Here is a 14,191-nt window from a genome sequence, read left to right as displayed (position 1 = left end):
TGAAGGCCAGATGTCACTGAGTGATTCACATTTAAGTGATTGATCAATAGCTGTAGTGACCTTGACTGTCTGGATTTACCCATTGTCTGTGCAGCGGGCCTCTGTTCATTATACTGAATTAGGATCAGGTTGAAGGTTTTGCGTGTGCCTCCATGTTTGTGTGCATGTGTGCTGACCTTGCTGTCCTCAGGAGCGGTTACAGGTAACCGTGAGGCATTGTGGGTATGACATAAGACAGGCCATGTGGCAAGAGGGCAGGGCTGCTCAAATGAAAGGGAAACACTAAACCACACGATAATCCTGTCGCTGTGCTCGCTCTCAAGCTTTAGCTTGAAAAAGCTTTGAGAAGTGAAATCAATTATGTGTCCTGACTGAGTTGTTATGTTTTGTGCCAAAGGCATTACGGTCAATAAAAGCATGCTTTTTTGGGGGTCATGATAGCGATACTAAATTATGCTTGACACAGAAGAAATGTTTGAATCATGGTAACAACGCCTTTTTTGTATTGTGACGTTGTCATGGCACTTAAGGACAATTCCCACTAAATTATTTTTACTGTAATGCAGATTTACAATTTACAATTAAAATGGTCCTGCCCTGACATACTTACAGTGAGTATAACAATGGCAACAAAAAAATAAAAAAAATTAAATTGCAGCTTTTTGGCACAAAAAAATCAATCCAAGTCAAGTCACCTTTATTTATACAGCGCTTTTTACAATACAGATTGTTTCAAAGCAGCTTTACAATGATAACAGTAAAATAATGCAACAAAGTTTGTGTCTAGAAAAAAAAATGTCATAGTCTAGCTTAAGTAAGTTCAGTGATGGTTAATTTTTGTTGCAAAAAAAGTTATTAATTTAGTTCATTTATATATACAGCCGCTCTGTTTTGCAAGACACTCCCCTTTCTATAATTTTTTTTTTTTATTGGACCGTCCCATCTTTAATTAAAATAGACAATTTTTATGTAGCTCACTTAAAGGGTTAGTTCACCCAATAATGAAAATTCTGTCAGTAATTACTAGGGGTGGGCGATATAGCCTCAAAATTATATCACGATATTTCAAGAATATTTGCGATAATGATATTTATGATGATATAAAAAAATAATTTAGACAATTTTTTAAATTACATTTATCGCACCTAAATGTTTGCTCACTCATTGTGTTTTTACAATTGGGTAATGTTGTTTTTAAGAGTTTACACAACACAAGGAAGCTTGATTTCAGTCTTTGAATTAAATTGAAAAAAGTAGCAAAAAATCTATACAAAATAATAAAGATACAAATAAAGAGAAAAGTTTTTGGGTAGGTTTAACACTATTCAGAAATACTACAGAAACTGAATAAGGTAATCAAATGTAAAATAACACTAGTCCTGACTAAATTAAATACATAGGCTATTATTTCTGATTCCTTACAATGAAAGCTATCTTTTGTTGTTTTGACAAAAGAGTGTTTATGTCCCGCTGCGGCCGGGCCGAATTCTATTTCTCACACATTTCTCATTCCCCTCTGAAGTTCAGGCGACTGGAAATGTCAATACTGCAGTGAGCGAGCCTGTTGTAATGCACGCACGCCTGCAAACAAATGCCAGCATGTTGACGCTCTCTGATAATACTCGCGCTAACTAAATGCCTATGTGTCTTCTCCTGTGGCCCAGTGGCAGATTCTCAGGCTTTCGCGCGAGAGACCCGTGTTCGATCCCGGGTCTACCGGCAGATAAAATTATGCCGTCAATGCTCGCTCTGTCAGTTCCCTGAAAAGGCGACTGCAGATGTGTATTTTTGCAGCCAACGAGCGCGTTGTACAACCCGCTCGCCTGCACCCAAGCACCGTTTCTATGGTTTCCGTGCGTCACTGGCGAAAGGAGAAAAGAGAGTGTTCCTAGTCCAGCTGCGGCTGGACCTACCGCCATTCTCACACATTTCTCTGGAAATGTCAATATTGCAGTGGACGAGCCTATTGTAATACACGCACGCCTGCAAACAAACGCCAGCATGTTGACGCTCTCTGTTTCTATGGCAACTTCTCGCTCGCTCAGTTCCAGTAAATGCGACTGTTCCAGTGTATTCTGCAGTAAACAAGTCGGCGACACAGCCCGCTTGCCTGCACACAAACGCCGCTTTTACGGCTACCCAGATAAATCCCATAAGAGTGTATTTTCTGGTGTTCCGGCCACGGCCGATGGTGTTATGAGTGTAGACAAAATGCCCACTGCCCAGTGCTCATTCCTACGCAGAAACATAGCCCGTCACACAGGGCTCGCGCACATGAAATCGACCCAGATCGATTGCGCATTAAATGTGGTAAATGTGCCCAGTGCCCACAAACACTACGTTCTGCATGTCTCAACATGCATTCGCTCTGCTCAGGCGGACAATGCTCTCAGTGTTGTAAATGTGCCCGCTATCCCACGCCCACATTCACACATAGACATGACAGGTCTTACGGGACTCGCCCAGCCCTCCCCCTCTCGGTTGACCACCGCAGAGGAGTCGAGCAGGGGCAATCTGCCCGCTGTTATCAGCGCGCCCCCTGCCTCAAATGTCATAAGCGCGACGCTTATGTTGCAGCACACTGAAGCCCCTCTGTCGCTGAGCGACCAGAGCGCGCTTCGCATTCAACCCCTAGCCATTCGTGCAAACGCATGGGCAAGGCTACCCGGGGTTTCGAAGTGGGTGCTAGACATTATAGAAAGAGGCTATTCGCTACAGTTCGGTCGACGCCCGCAACGCAAAGCGGAGCGAATCGATACTACGGTGAAAAAGGAAGTAGCACACCTACTTCGAGCCGAAATAGCGAAGTTACTGAGCAAAGGGGCTATAGAACCCTTATCACAAGCTCAGAGCGAAGGGGGCATGTACAGCAGATATTTTCTGGTACCCAAAAAAAGACGGGGGTCTCAGACCCATTCTAGATCTAAGACGACTAAACAAAGCACTTCTGAAACGACGGTTCAGAATGCTCACGACCAAGAAAATCCTCTCGCAAATTACAAGGGGACTGGTTCATGTCGATAGATCTGAAAGACGCTTATTTTCAAATACAAATAGCGTCACGTCACAGGCGATTTTTGAGATTCGCCTTCGAGGGTCAGGCATATCAGTACACAGTCCTGCCATTTGGCCTATCCCTGGCACCTCGCGCATTCACGATGTGCATGGATGCAGCGCTCGCACCCCTCAGGCTCCGAGGCATACGAGTGCTGAATTATTTGGACGATTGGCTGGTTCTAGCTCGATCACAGTCGGAGCTCATAGAACACAGGACCATATTACTCGATCACCTCGAGAATTTAGGTCTCACAGTCAATTGGGCAAAGAGTTCGCTGTCTCCCAGTCAGAAAATATATTTTCTGGGCACAGATCTGGACTCGCTGTCTATGACAGCACAGCTGTCGCCGCAGCGCAGACTAAGTATTCAGCGCATGACAGAGATTTTTCGCCACGGCGCTTTAGTCCTGCTCAAAAAGTTTCAAAGGATGCTGGGTCTCATGGCTTCAGCATCCTCAGTGCTTCAGCTGGGTCTGCTTCGCATGCGCCCGCTGCAGTATTGGTTGAAAGCGCGCGCGCCGCGCCGCCTCAAGGTCGATCAGAAATGCGTCGCAGCTCTGAAACCTTGGACAGTGACCGACTGGTACCGGTCAGGAGTAAGCCTGGGGACTTCCTCGAGTGTGAAGGTGGTGTCTACGGACGCCTCAACCTTGGGATGGGGAGCGCTGCTCGAGGGCAGACCGTTATTCGGCCAGTGGTCGGAACGGGAGAAGCTTCTGCATATAAACTGCCTGGAAATTATGGCAGTCGACAACGCGCTGAAGCGCTTTTTGTCCCCAGATAAAAAGACACCACGTCTTGGTCCGTTCGGACAACATGTCAGTGGTGGCTTATATAAATCACCAAGGAGGTATCAGATCCAGAATCCTTCACAGGCTGACGGAACGCCTCCTGGTCTGGGCTCAGCACAATCTGCGCTCGCTCAGGGCAGCGCATGTGGCCGGCCATCTGAATGTGGGACCAGACAGACTGTCCAGAAACTATCTTCCGGCAGGAGAATGGTCTTTACACCCACAGTCAAACTGCTATGGAAGACATTTGGCAGAGCGAAAATAGACCTATTTGCGTCTCAAGAGAACGCTCATTGTCAGGAATTTTTCTCCAAGAGCAGGGATGCGCTCGCTCACGTCTGGTCCCGCTGCCCGCTCTATGCGTTTCCCCCTGTCACGCTCCTACCCCAGGTGTTAGAGCGAATCAGGGAGAGCGGATGCCCGGTGCTACTCGTCGCCCCATTTTTGGACAAACCAAGTCCGGTTTCCAGTCCTGATGCAGCTGACGAGTACCGCCCCGTGGCCGATACCGGTGAGGAGGGATCTCCTCTCGCAGGCAAACGGCTCGATCTGGCATCCTTACCCGGAGATTTGGTCCCTACATGTGTGGGCCATCAACGGGTACCCGTTAACCTCCCAGCGGGAGTGTTAAACACGATCACACAGGCTAGAGCTCCATCTACGAGGCGGCTCTATTCCTCAAAATGGTCTGTGTTCACTAGCTGGTGTACAGCGAGTGGCACTTCACCCTCACGCTGTGGGGTGCCGGAGGTTCTCTCCTTTTTACAAGAGCTTCTGGATAAGGGCAGAACCCCATCCACGCTCAAAGTTTATGTGGCGGCCATAGCAGCGTTCGCTGAACCACCACTTGGCCAGTCATTAGGAAGGAACGATCTGGTCATTCGCTTCCTTAGAGGAGCTAAGAGGCTGAACCCTCCCAGACCTCCCTCAGTTCCCGTTTGGGACCTTTCCATGGTTCTGGAAGCCATGAAAGGTGCCCCATTCGAGCCAATACAGTCAATAGACCTGAAACTATTGTCTTTCAAAACAGTGTTTCTTCTGGCTCTCGCTTCAGTGAAGCGCATAGGGGATTTGCAAGCGCTCTCAGTGTATGGAGTTTGGGCCTAATGACTCGAGAGTCATACTCAAACCAAAGCACGGATATGTTCTTAAATCCCTCAATACACCGTTTAGGGCACAGGTTATCTCCCTGTAGGCCCTGCCGGTATCTGAAGAGGAAGGGGACGCAGGCTTCCTTTGCCCGGTCAGGGCGTTAAGAGCCTATGTGTCTCGCTCATCTGTTTTCAGACAGACGGAGCAGCTCTTTGTTTTGTTCAGCGGACGTTCTATGGGACTAGCTGCATCAAAACAGAGTCTATCCAGATGGATAGTTGATGCTATAGTGCTAGCTTACACATCCAAGGGCCTGCAATGCCCGATAGGTGTCAAAGCGCACTCCACAAGAGGCATGGCCTCGTCGTGGGCTTGGTCCAGTGGGATTGCCTTGCAAGATATCTGTATGGCGGCAGGCTGGGCCTCCCCGTCTACATTTATAAGGTTTTATAACCTCGAGGTTCCCGCTTTACAAGCTAGGTTGCTCTCGGTTTAATTTTTCAGTATTGCCCGCCCGATGCTATCGGCTCAGGATGCTGAAACTGCTAGAGCGTCGATCACTGATCGTCTGTATACTTCTGTGGGCAGTGCGTAAGTCCCCCATATTTATCAGTCCAGGCCGAGTTCGCCATGGCTGTGTGGAACACTTGATATAATATGCTCTTATCAGAGCTCTATATTACAGGAATGATGCTATTCTAGCCCCTCTTCCCGGATTCTCTGTGAGTCCCTTGTGATTAGGCACTGTATGAGCCCTGGGCACCTGCCCTTGGGACTTTAGTGTTATGTCTCAAGCACGCAAGGCGTTTTACACTGTGTTCCCCTAGCATAAGATACTTACGCAAGTACGAGAGAACCTCTCGCAAGAGAACGTACTCGGTTACTAACGTAACCTCGGTTCTCTCTAGAAGAGGGAACGAGTACTTGCGTATCTTGCCGTGCATGCGTCACGTTCTGATTCGCTTCAGCGATGAAAAAACTGACCAAACCAGCCTCTCTGGGCCGTATTTATAGCCCTAGCCCCACCCGCTTTCGGCGGGACATGACGTAATGGGCATGAAGCACCCTCATTGGTTCTGACGTCATGAGGGGCCTCTATCGATAGGCTGGTGCAGTTGCCGCAGAGCAGCCAATGGGCGCGCGAGCTGTCTCGCCCATGTCTGCATGCTGCTGCAATGCGTTTTACATTATTGCAAAATTAAGGATAATTTTTGGCTTCAATATCTCGAGGAAAAGAGGTTTTCCCCTAGCGTAAGATACTTACGCAAGTACTCGTTCCCTCTTCTAGAGAGAACCGAGGTTACGTTAGTAACCGAGTACGTTTTACTGTCTGTCACACGCGTTTTATGGTTATTTCAGACATAACCGACTGTTTACGAATATACTGACCATGACCGGAATTTTTACACAATTTTGCGTGTTTTGTCCCCCGTTAAAGCGATATAATTCGCGAAAAAAAACTTTTGTTACTCGCGAGCTGTTTGTGAGACGGCTTTACTGTATGTGTGCACGCAGAGTAAACATCTCTCAGAGAGCGCGCGCGCGAGTACTGAATAGTTTAAAATCGCAAATATTTAAACTGATAAGACTTAAAAAGAAGTGAAAATGATAAACTTTAGTTATGATGCAAGTGACAAAAGACAATTCCGTCATGTCCTGACTGCTAAACACAAGAGTGTGGTATTGACGCTTGACTTGTGCAACCCATTTTGAGAGCGAGAGAGAGAAGACGCGGCACCGCTGAACACTCACGCGGTTGGTAAAATCAATGTTTGCTGGGGAATTTCCCGCATTATAAATGGTAGACCTGCGGGAATTATTAAAATACTATTGAAGTAGCTCCTTTTCAGGTACTAAATCATCATTGGAGGCTGACTTGCTGCTCTCACGCTCAGACAGGTGGTGTTATTGTGCGTGCTAGGGAACGTAATGCGCCATACATCATTGCGTCGCTATATCAGTGATATCGCGATATGACACTTTTTTATCATGTAAAAATTAGGGGTGGCACGGTACATGAAAAAACATCCGAACCGTTCGGTTCGCTTGTCTCGGTTCGGTGCGTGTGTGCGTCGCGCGGTTCGCACGGTTCGACGCATGCGCAATGTAGCCTTGTGCCCGTGCTACTGCTAATACAATGCTAAATCATAAATCAGACAAATGTAGAATAACATTACTTGTATGTCCAGCAATCGATTTAAATAGTACACTGGGTTTACTTAGACATTTAATGAGATTAACTCCACTAGGCTATATGTTGTTTTTTTCACGTGAATAAATAGGCTACATAGATCGACTGTTCCACGTACCGGTATGTACTTTAATGGTCCAGTGGCAGAACTTGCCAAGCGTGTCAAAGGTTCTGAGTTCTAATCTGCACTCGTATATATTTTTCTTTTTCATCAAAACCGATTATGTTTATCAGCGGTTGTATATCAAGCAGGGACAGATTTGTATGAATTTTGTTTTGTGATTTCATCGGAACGAATAGAGTAGCCTAGAGTCTCCTCAACGGACTGAAGCGCGCGTCTGAGTGAAGAATGTGCGGCCGCTGCGGTGTGTGCGCGAGCCACGAGAACACTGTATCAGCGCCACTGATCGCAACGGCAACGAGCACTTTGATCACTTGATTAAAAAAAACACATTTCAGCGCTAGATTGCTTCTTATTTAACAAACGAACGAAACGAATACTTTGCTAGTTAACTGGAAATGTTTTATTTATTTGTATTGGTACATCCGTGCTGGGACATAATATCAACCCTGGCAAAAAGTGGTGACAAATAACTGTCCGACACAGCCCACGGGAAATGAGAAGCTGCGTTTTGCAAACACACCCCATTTATGAAATAAATAAATTAATAATTAGATAATTCAGCTATATATCATATGCTGAAGTAAATTTTTGGAGTGTTAAAGATTAAAAGAAAAAACAACAACAAGAACCGTACAGAACCGAAAACCGTGACCCTAAAACCGTGATACGAACCGAACCGTGGGTTTTGTGAACCGTGCCACCCCTAGTAAAAATTGATACCGGTATTATCGTGGATGGTATGATATGGCACACCACTAGTAATTACTCACCCTCATGTTGTTCCAACCCCGTAAGACTTTTGTTCATCTTCAGAACACAAATTAAGATATTTTTGATGAAATCTGAGAGCTGTAGGCTTCCATGTTATTGAAACTTGCCGGCCCAGAAAAGTTAGTAAAGACATTGTTAAAATAGTCCAAGTGACTACAGTGGCTCAACCATAAGTTTATCAAGCGACGAGAATACTTTTTGTGTGCAAAACAAAAATAACGACTTTATTCAACTATTCATTTTATTCTGTGTGGGCCTCTGACGTGAGTTCACGAGAGCGCCACGACGCATGTGCGAGAACTGAGAAGATGACGCTCACGATCATTTGATGGGAAAGTGTGTTCTCGTTGTTTTCTCATGATTCGGACATCCAGGGCTGCGTTCCAGTCCACTTTTAGACACGCACTTGCGAACTTCCCTAAGCACTTCCCCTCAGGGGAATCCCTGCCGCCATTTTGAAGTGCGTTCCACTTCGTGAAGTGGACAAGGGAAGTTTAAATGGACAGACCCTCGTTCCCTCGATTTTGACCGAGGGAGCGAGTCTACTTCATATGTACACTTCAGGCACCTATATGTCCCACAATGCAGTACGAATGTGACGTCACCAGATATCTTGTCAAATCACCAGCACAACAAACAACTCTATGATATATTAATTAAATATATATTTTTATTTAAAACAACCCAAATACACCTATATACATTTGGATGCTGAATTAAACAAATCATTAAAGGGACATTTTTTAAAATAATAAATCAACTCCATAGCTGATTCCAAGTGATCAAGGGCTTAGGACGTTCCAATTCAGCCCATTGCAGTTTCCGCCAGTAGTGGGCACTCGTGCAACGTAAGCAATGACGTACATCCGAGTGAACGAGACGGAGGGAAGTTAGCGAGTGAAGGGCATGACAATTTTGGACTGGAACGCAGCACAGGAAATGCACACATTAGAACCATTTTCTAATGGATAGAAAATTAATAGTTGAATAAAGTCGTTATTTTAGTTTTTTTTTGCGCACAAAAAGTATTCTCGTCGCTTGATAAACTTAAGGTTGAGCCACTGTAGTCACTTGGACTATTTTAACGATGTCTTTACTAACTTTTCTGGGCCGGCAGATGCAATTACCAAGCAGCCTATGAAGGAGTGAGCCAGCTCTCAGATTTCATCAAAAATATAATAATTTGTGTTCCGAAGATGAACGAAAGTCTTACGGGGTTGGAACAACATGAGGGTGAGTAATTACTGACAGAATTTTCATTTTTGGGTAAACTAACCCTATAAGGACTTGTTTAGTGAGATTTTACCAGAAAAGGTTTTAGAAATATAAAATGTTCATGTTAATCTATATAATATCTCTTATGTATATGAAGATAGCGTCAGATGCTGACATTGCATTAAGAAGCTATAACAACTACTTCTACAGAACTATTGCTTATAAAAATAAATAAATAAAATAAGCCCAAACAACACCATACCCATGATGATGAAGTATAGTGGTACAAGCATCATGCTATTGAGCAGCTTCTCTTCAGCTGAGACTTGGCCAGTAGTCAAGACAAGAAGCAATCATGGATACTGCCAAGTACCAGCCCATTTTGGCCTCCATTAAAAATCCACAGGCCTCCATTAAAGAGGAAGTTCATCTTTCAGCATGATAATAACCTCAAACACAAATCTAAGTCAACAAAGGATGGGCTTCAAAGGAAGAACAGCGTTTTGGAATGGCCCAGTCAGAGCCCACTCCTAGACCTAAATCCAAAAAAACTGGAGTTCCTTTGCAAGAAAGAGTGGGAAGAAATTGACAAATCAAGATAAGTTGATGTACTCCCCATTCAAAAAGACTGGCTGCTGTATTAAAAGCAAAAGGTTCCAGCCATGTATTAGTTATAAAAATATTTTATTTGTCTTTTTTTTTTCCTTTAAAAGTTTATATTCATTCATTACATACATTTTATTTCAATAAATGTGGAAATATATTTTTGTTTACATCTCAAAAAGCTGCAATTTTTACAGGGGTTGTGGGTTTTGTATTTTTTATACTCTGTTTTTTTTTTTTTACTAAACACACACACACACACACACACACACACACACACAAAATCATTGCTGCAAATTCTACCATGATGTTCAAGCACTTTACAATTTAAATATTGTTATTGTGTGTAATCTATTGTACGTAATATGTAAGCATCTTTTCTTATATAAGAAGCATATAATGTGTAGGAATGCACTGGGCCTAGTATGTATGTTGTCTTGACAAAGCCTACAATTTAACCTTGTCTTGGCTTGAGAACGTATGTATGACACTAGGTAAAATTATAATAAGGCAATTTGTGTTTATGTAACATGAGTTACATAATCAGATTTCTTTTTTATTGATTACTGGTAAAGAAACGCATTACTTTTAAATTTACAACAAAATATCTGGATTACTTTTTCAAATAAGTAATGCAAGTTACTTTCTTTTTTCATTTGTTCACTGACACCTCTTGTCCCCATGTTGAGATAAATTGGGAGTAAGGAGCAGAGGCTTTGTGCGCACTGTGTAAACATGGTTATTGTATTTCTAGGCTAAATATGAGCAGGCATTTACTACTCATTTCATTTAGCAAAAAAAAAAATAGAATCAGTATTCTATTATTCATAAAAAACGGTGAAATTCAAACTTAGAATATTTCGCAAACCTGCAGTAATATGTTAATATCACAGATATACTTTATGTATTTATTCTATAAATATTCTGTGCGTATTTCATGCAGTCCTGCTCACTAAAAGTGGCACTGATTTATCTTCTGGATAAATTAATAAAAATATAGCTAAATCTCAAACAGTATGGGGTCATTTATATTAGCAACATATAGGCTATATCACCCAGCCCTAAAACAGCTCAATATTAAAGCATTAAAGGGACATTGTGTAGGATTTTCTCCCATCTAGTGGTGAAATTGTATTTTGCATTCAAGCGAATAGTGCTCTCCAGCGCCTCGTTTTTTAAAATGCGTGTTGCATCTACGGTAGCCATTATGTACCAAAAAGCTGTGACAGGATGTCTTCTAATAGCACTTCATCGAGTTTTCCTTCGGGTGAACTGGTTTGTTATTTCAAACAAACTGCAACTTAACACAACGAACAAACGAATGTTACAGTTTTGAACAAACAAAACTTACAACCTTGTTTTTAGGGCCTTCTCTACTTTACTCAATAGCTGCTATTAATCAAAGAGCCTGTTTAACTTTTAACTATAAATGTTCTGCTGTCTATATAATAAAGTACACAACCAAGCAATGAAAAAAAGCTTGTAATTAAGACCGTAACATTGACTTACCTGTCGAGAAGAAAGCAGGCAACTTCAGCGTCTCTTTTAAAAGCTTTCTCCTGCATTAGCTCTGTCCACCTGGAAAAAGCTATCTCGACATCAACCCTTGTTTTTTGTAATCTCCGGTCACGTTTCCTTTTAAGGCCTATTTTGGATTTTTTCGACGACGAGGACTCCTTATCCTGTGACTCAGCATATGTATGGACTCCTCCATTATAAATAACCGTACAGTGCAGCCTTTTAAACTTGCCGGGGCAGTGACAAGCGCCTCTCACTGATCTGCTCCTCCGTTTCAGTCACGTCACGTGACTGGCTGGCTCTGAACGAAAACGCGTTGTGGAAACGTGTTGGCCTAGTACTTTTTGTCCCTCTCTGCTATTATAGTTTTTCAAGATGAACTACATGGCCATGGACCTACCCGTCCCATGTATATAAAGATAATAAATTCTTCGTTTATGAGGTTAAGTCAGATCATTGGCAGAGGTATTTGTACACCATTGAGGACATATTTATGAATAAAAATATTGATTTTAGATAATAAAATACCTAAAAAACGACACATTGTCCCTTTAAGGCCATTAGACATGAATTTCTGTAAAGCTGCTTTGAAACAATGTGGATTGTGGAAAACACTATACAGATGCTATTCTTGATATAGGTCTTGATATATATACGCGAGCTACCACCGAGAGAGGAGGAAATGTAATGGCGGTCTGTGGGATTTTTCCACACAATAAAAAAAAACATGAACAGTAAACATTTCCTTTGTGAAAATTCCTTTTCCTTTTATTTTAAATTAAAAAAAACCTATAATTTATTAGTTTTTGATTAAACAAATACATATGAAATGCACAACGACACACCTAAAGCCTTGGTTATACTTTCGCCTGGCTCCGCAGCGCGAGTCTCCGCAGACTGCGCGCGCACCTCCGCAAACGGACGAGGCGTTTATACTTGACGCGCTCGCCGTTGTACTATTCTGTGAAACGATAGGGGGCGACTCGAGTAATTGTCCTCTAAACCATCAGGAATCAGCGGTGAGAAGAAGAAAGCTACACACGTGACAATGTTTATTTTAGTATACCACCACCAATACCACACTACAAAAAGAATTGTGTAAAACCCAGTAAACCCTGAGATTATTACTCGTGACAATAAAATGAAATATATGGATATGAGAATGTGTATACAATATAACTAAATTAACAATCTCTAACATATTTTCTAATTTCACTAAACATTTCATTAAGTTTCGTGAAAATTTTTATTAAACATGGACCTTTATGTTAATTAAAAATACTTTTTATGCTATTGAATGCTAATTTTTTAAATGTAAGCAACTAATTTAGACGTGCAAACTGGGTGCCGGTGTGGTGAGAAGTTCGAGCTCGGCCAGATTCGGCTCGAAGTCGTTCATCTTCGGATGCGGCGCCGCGCGCGTTGTTACAAAATCTGCCGTGCACACCGCCAGGCGAAATGGGCCCTTGCGCACCCAACGCGCGCGACCGCCCACACCGTGATGACGTCATTTTTGCCGCGCGCACCTTCGCGCTCGTGCGGGCGCGTCGAGTATAAAACAGGCTTAAGGCTAATTTATACTTCTGCGTCGGGTGCGCGTAGAAGGTACGCCGTAGCATACGCATTGACGTGTACCATACGTCGTACCCTTCGCCGTACCCTGACGCGCACCTCCTCAAAAATGTAACTACGCGTCGCGGCGACGCGGACCGCAAGATCTGTGATTGGTCGGCTGGATAGCATTGCGTTTCCTCCTACGCATTTCCGGAATGATCTTCTGCACTCTGCACCGCCCGCCCGCCATTTTTAAATTCCGAAGATCAGTGAAGAGCCATGGAAATAGACCAAGTGACCGAGAGATTGCTTGAAGAAGTGCGGAAATACAGCCATCTGTATGACTCCTTCAGTCGCCATTGCTCGTAGAAACCTAAACTCAAAACAGCCGCAAGGAATGTAAACACAGTGGAACATTAAAACCCACCTGCGCCAACTAGCGTTTCGGCGGTGTAACTGCAGAGCAACACAGACATTCGCAGAAGTATAAATGCTCACGACGGCGTCGCCTATGTGCGTAGCCTACGACGTACACTACGGCGTACACTCGACGCAGAAGTATAAATTGGCCTTTAAAGGCCTCATTATACTTCTGCGTCGGACCTACGCCGGAGCCTATATGCCGTAGGCAACGTGTTGGTTTTAATTTATACTTCTGCGTTGTTGTCCGCGTTGACGCGCACCTAGGGAGCATGTGAAACCCCGAGGGAGGGGTTCTGGCAGACCAATCACAGCGCTTGCGTCCGCGTAGAATTGACGCGTTGTTACATTTTTGGAGAGGTGCACGTCAGGGTACGCCGAAGGGTACGCGCGCTACACACAGCCTACAGGCTGATTTATACTTCTGTGTCGGACCTACGCCGGAGCCTCTACGCTGTAGGCAACGCGTTGGTTTTCATTTATACTTCTGCGTCGTTGTCCGCGTTCACGCGCGCAGAGGGAGCATGTGAAACCCGAGGGAGCGGTCCTAGCAGACCAATCACAGCGCTTGCGTCCGCGTAGAGTTGACGCGTTGTTACATTTTTGGAGAGGTGTACGTCAGGGTACGCGCGCTAAATACAGCCTACGACGTAGCTACGGCGTATGTTCGACGCAGAAGTATAAATTGGGCTTACGACGTAGCTACGGCGGCAGTTCGACGCAGAAGTATAAATAGGCCTTTAAAGTCGCTCACGCACTCATATGAGACGCGCGCGCGCACACACAAACTCTCCACGCACATACTTATATGAAACGCGAGCACACACACACAAACTCGAGTCGCGCACATACACA

The 14,191-nt window shown here is 43.9% G+C and overlaps 1 protein-coding gene and 1 long non-coding RNA gene across 5 annotated transcripts in view; one reads left to right on the top strand and one right to left on the bottom strand.

The window, feature by feature from the left end:
* Positions 1-14,191, top strand: part of dennd4c (DENN/MADD domain containing 4C) — a gene marked incomplete at its 3' end in the record, with an annotated part of 112,450 nt that overhangs the window by 1,631 nt on the left and 96,628 nt on the right. The window lies entirely within an intron of this gene.
* The window catches only part of LOC309486385, an 88,771-nt gene continuing 84,690 nt past the window's right edge, over positions 10,111-14,191 (bottom strand). The window contains exon 2 of the long non-coding RNA XR_014201499.1: positions 10,111-11,661. This is a non-coding gene — a long non-coding RNA (uncharacterized lncRNA). The remainder of the gene's footprint in view (positions 11,662-14,191) is intronic.

Source organism: Leuciscus leuciscus, assembly GCF_965113295.1.
Source record: "Leuciscus leuciscus genome assembly, chromosome: 2".
NCBI classification, from domain to species: Eukaryota; Metazoa; Chordata; class Actinopteri; order Cypriniformes; family Leuciscidae; genus Leuciscus; species Leuciscus leuciscus.
This window is presented reverse-complemented; position numbering and strand designations above follow the sequence as displayed.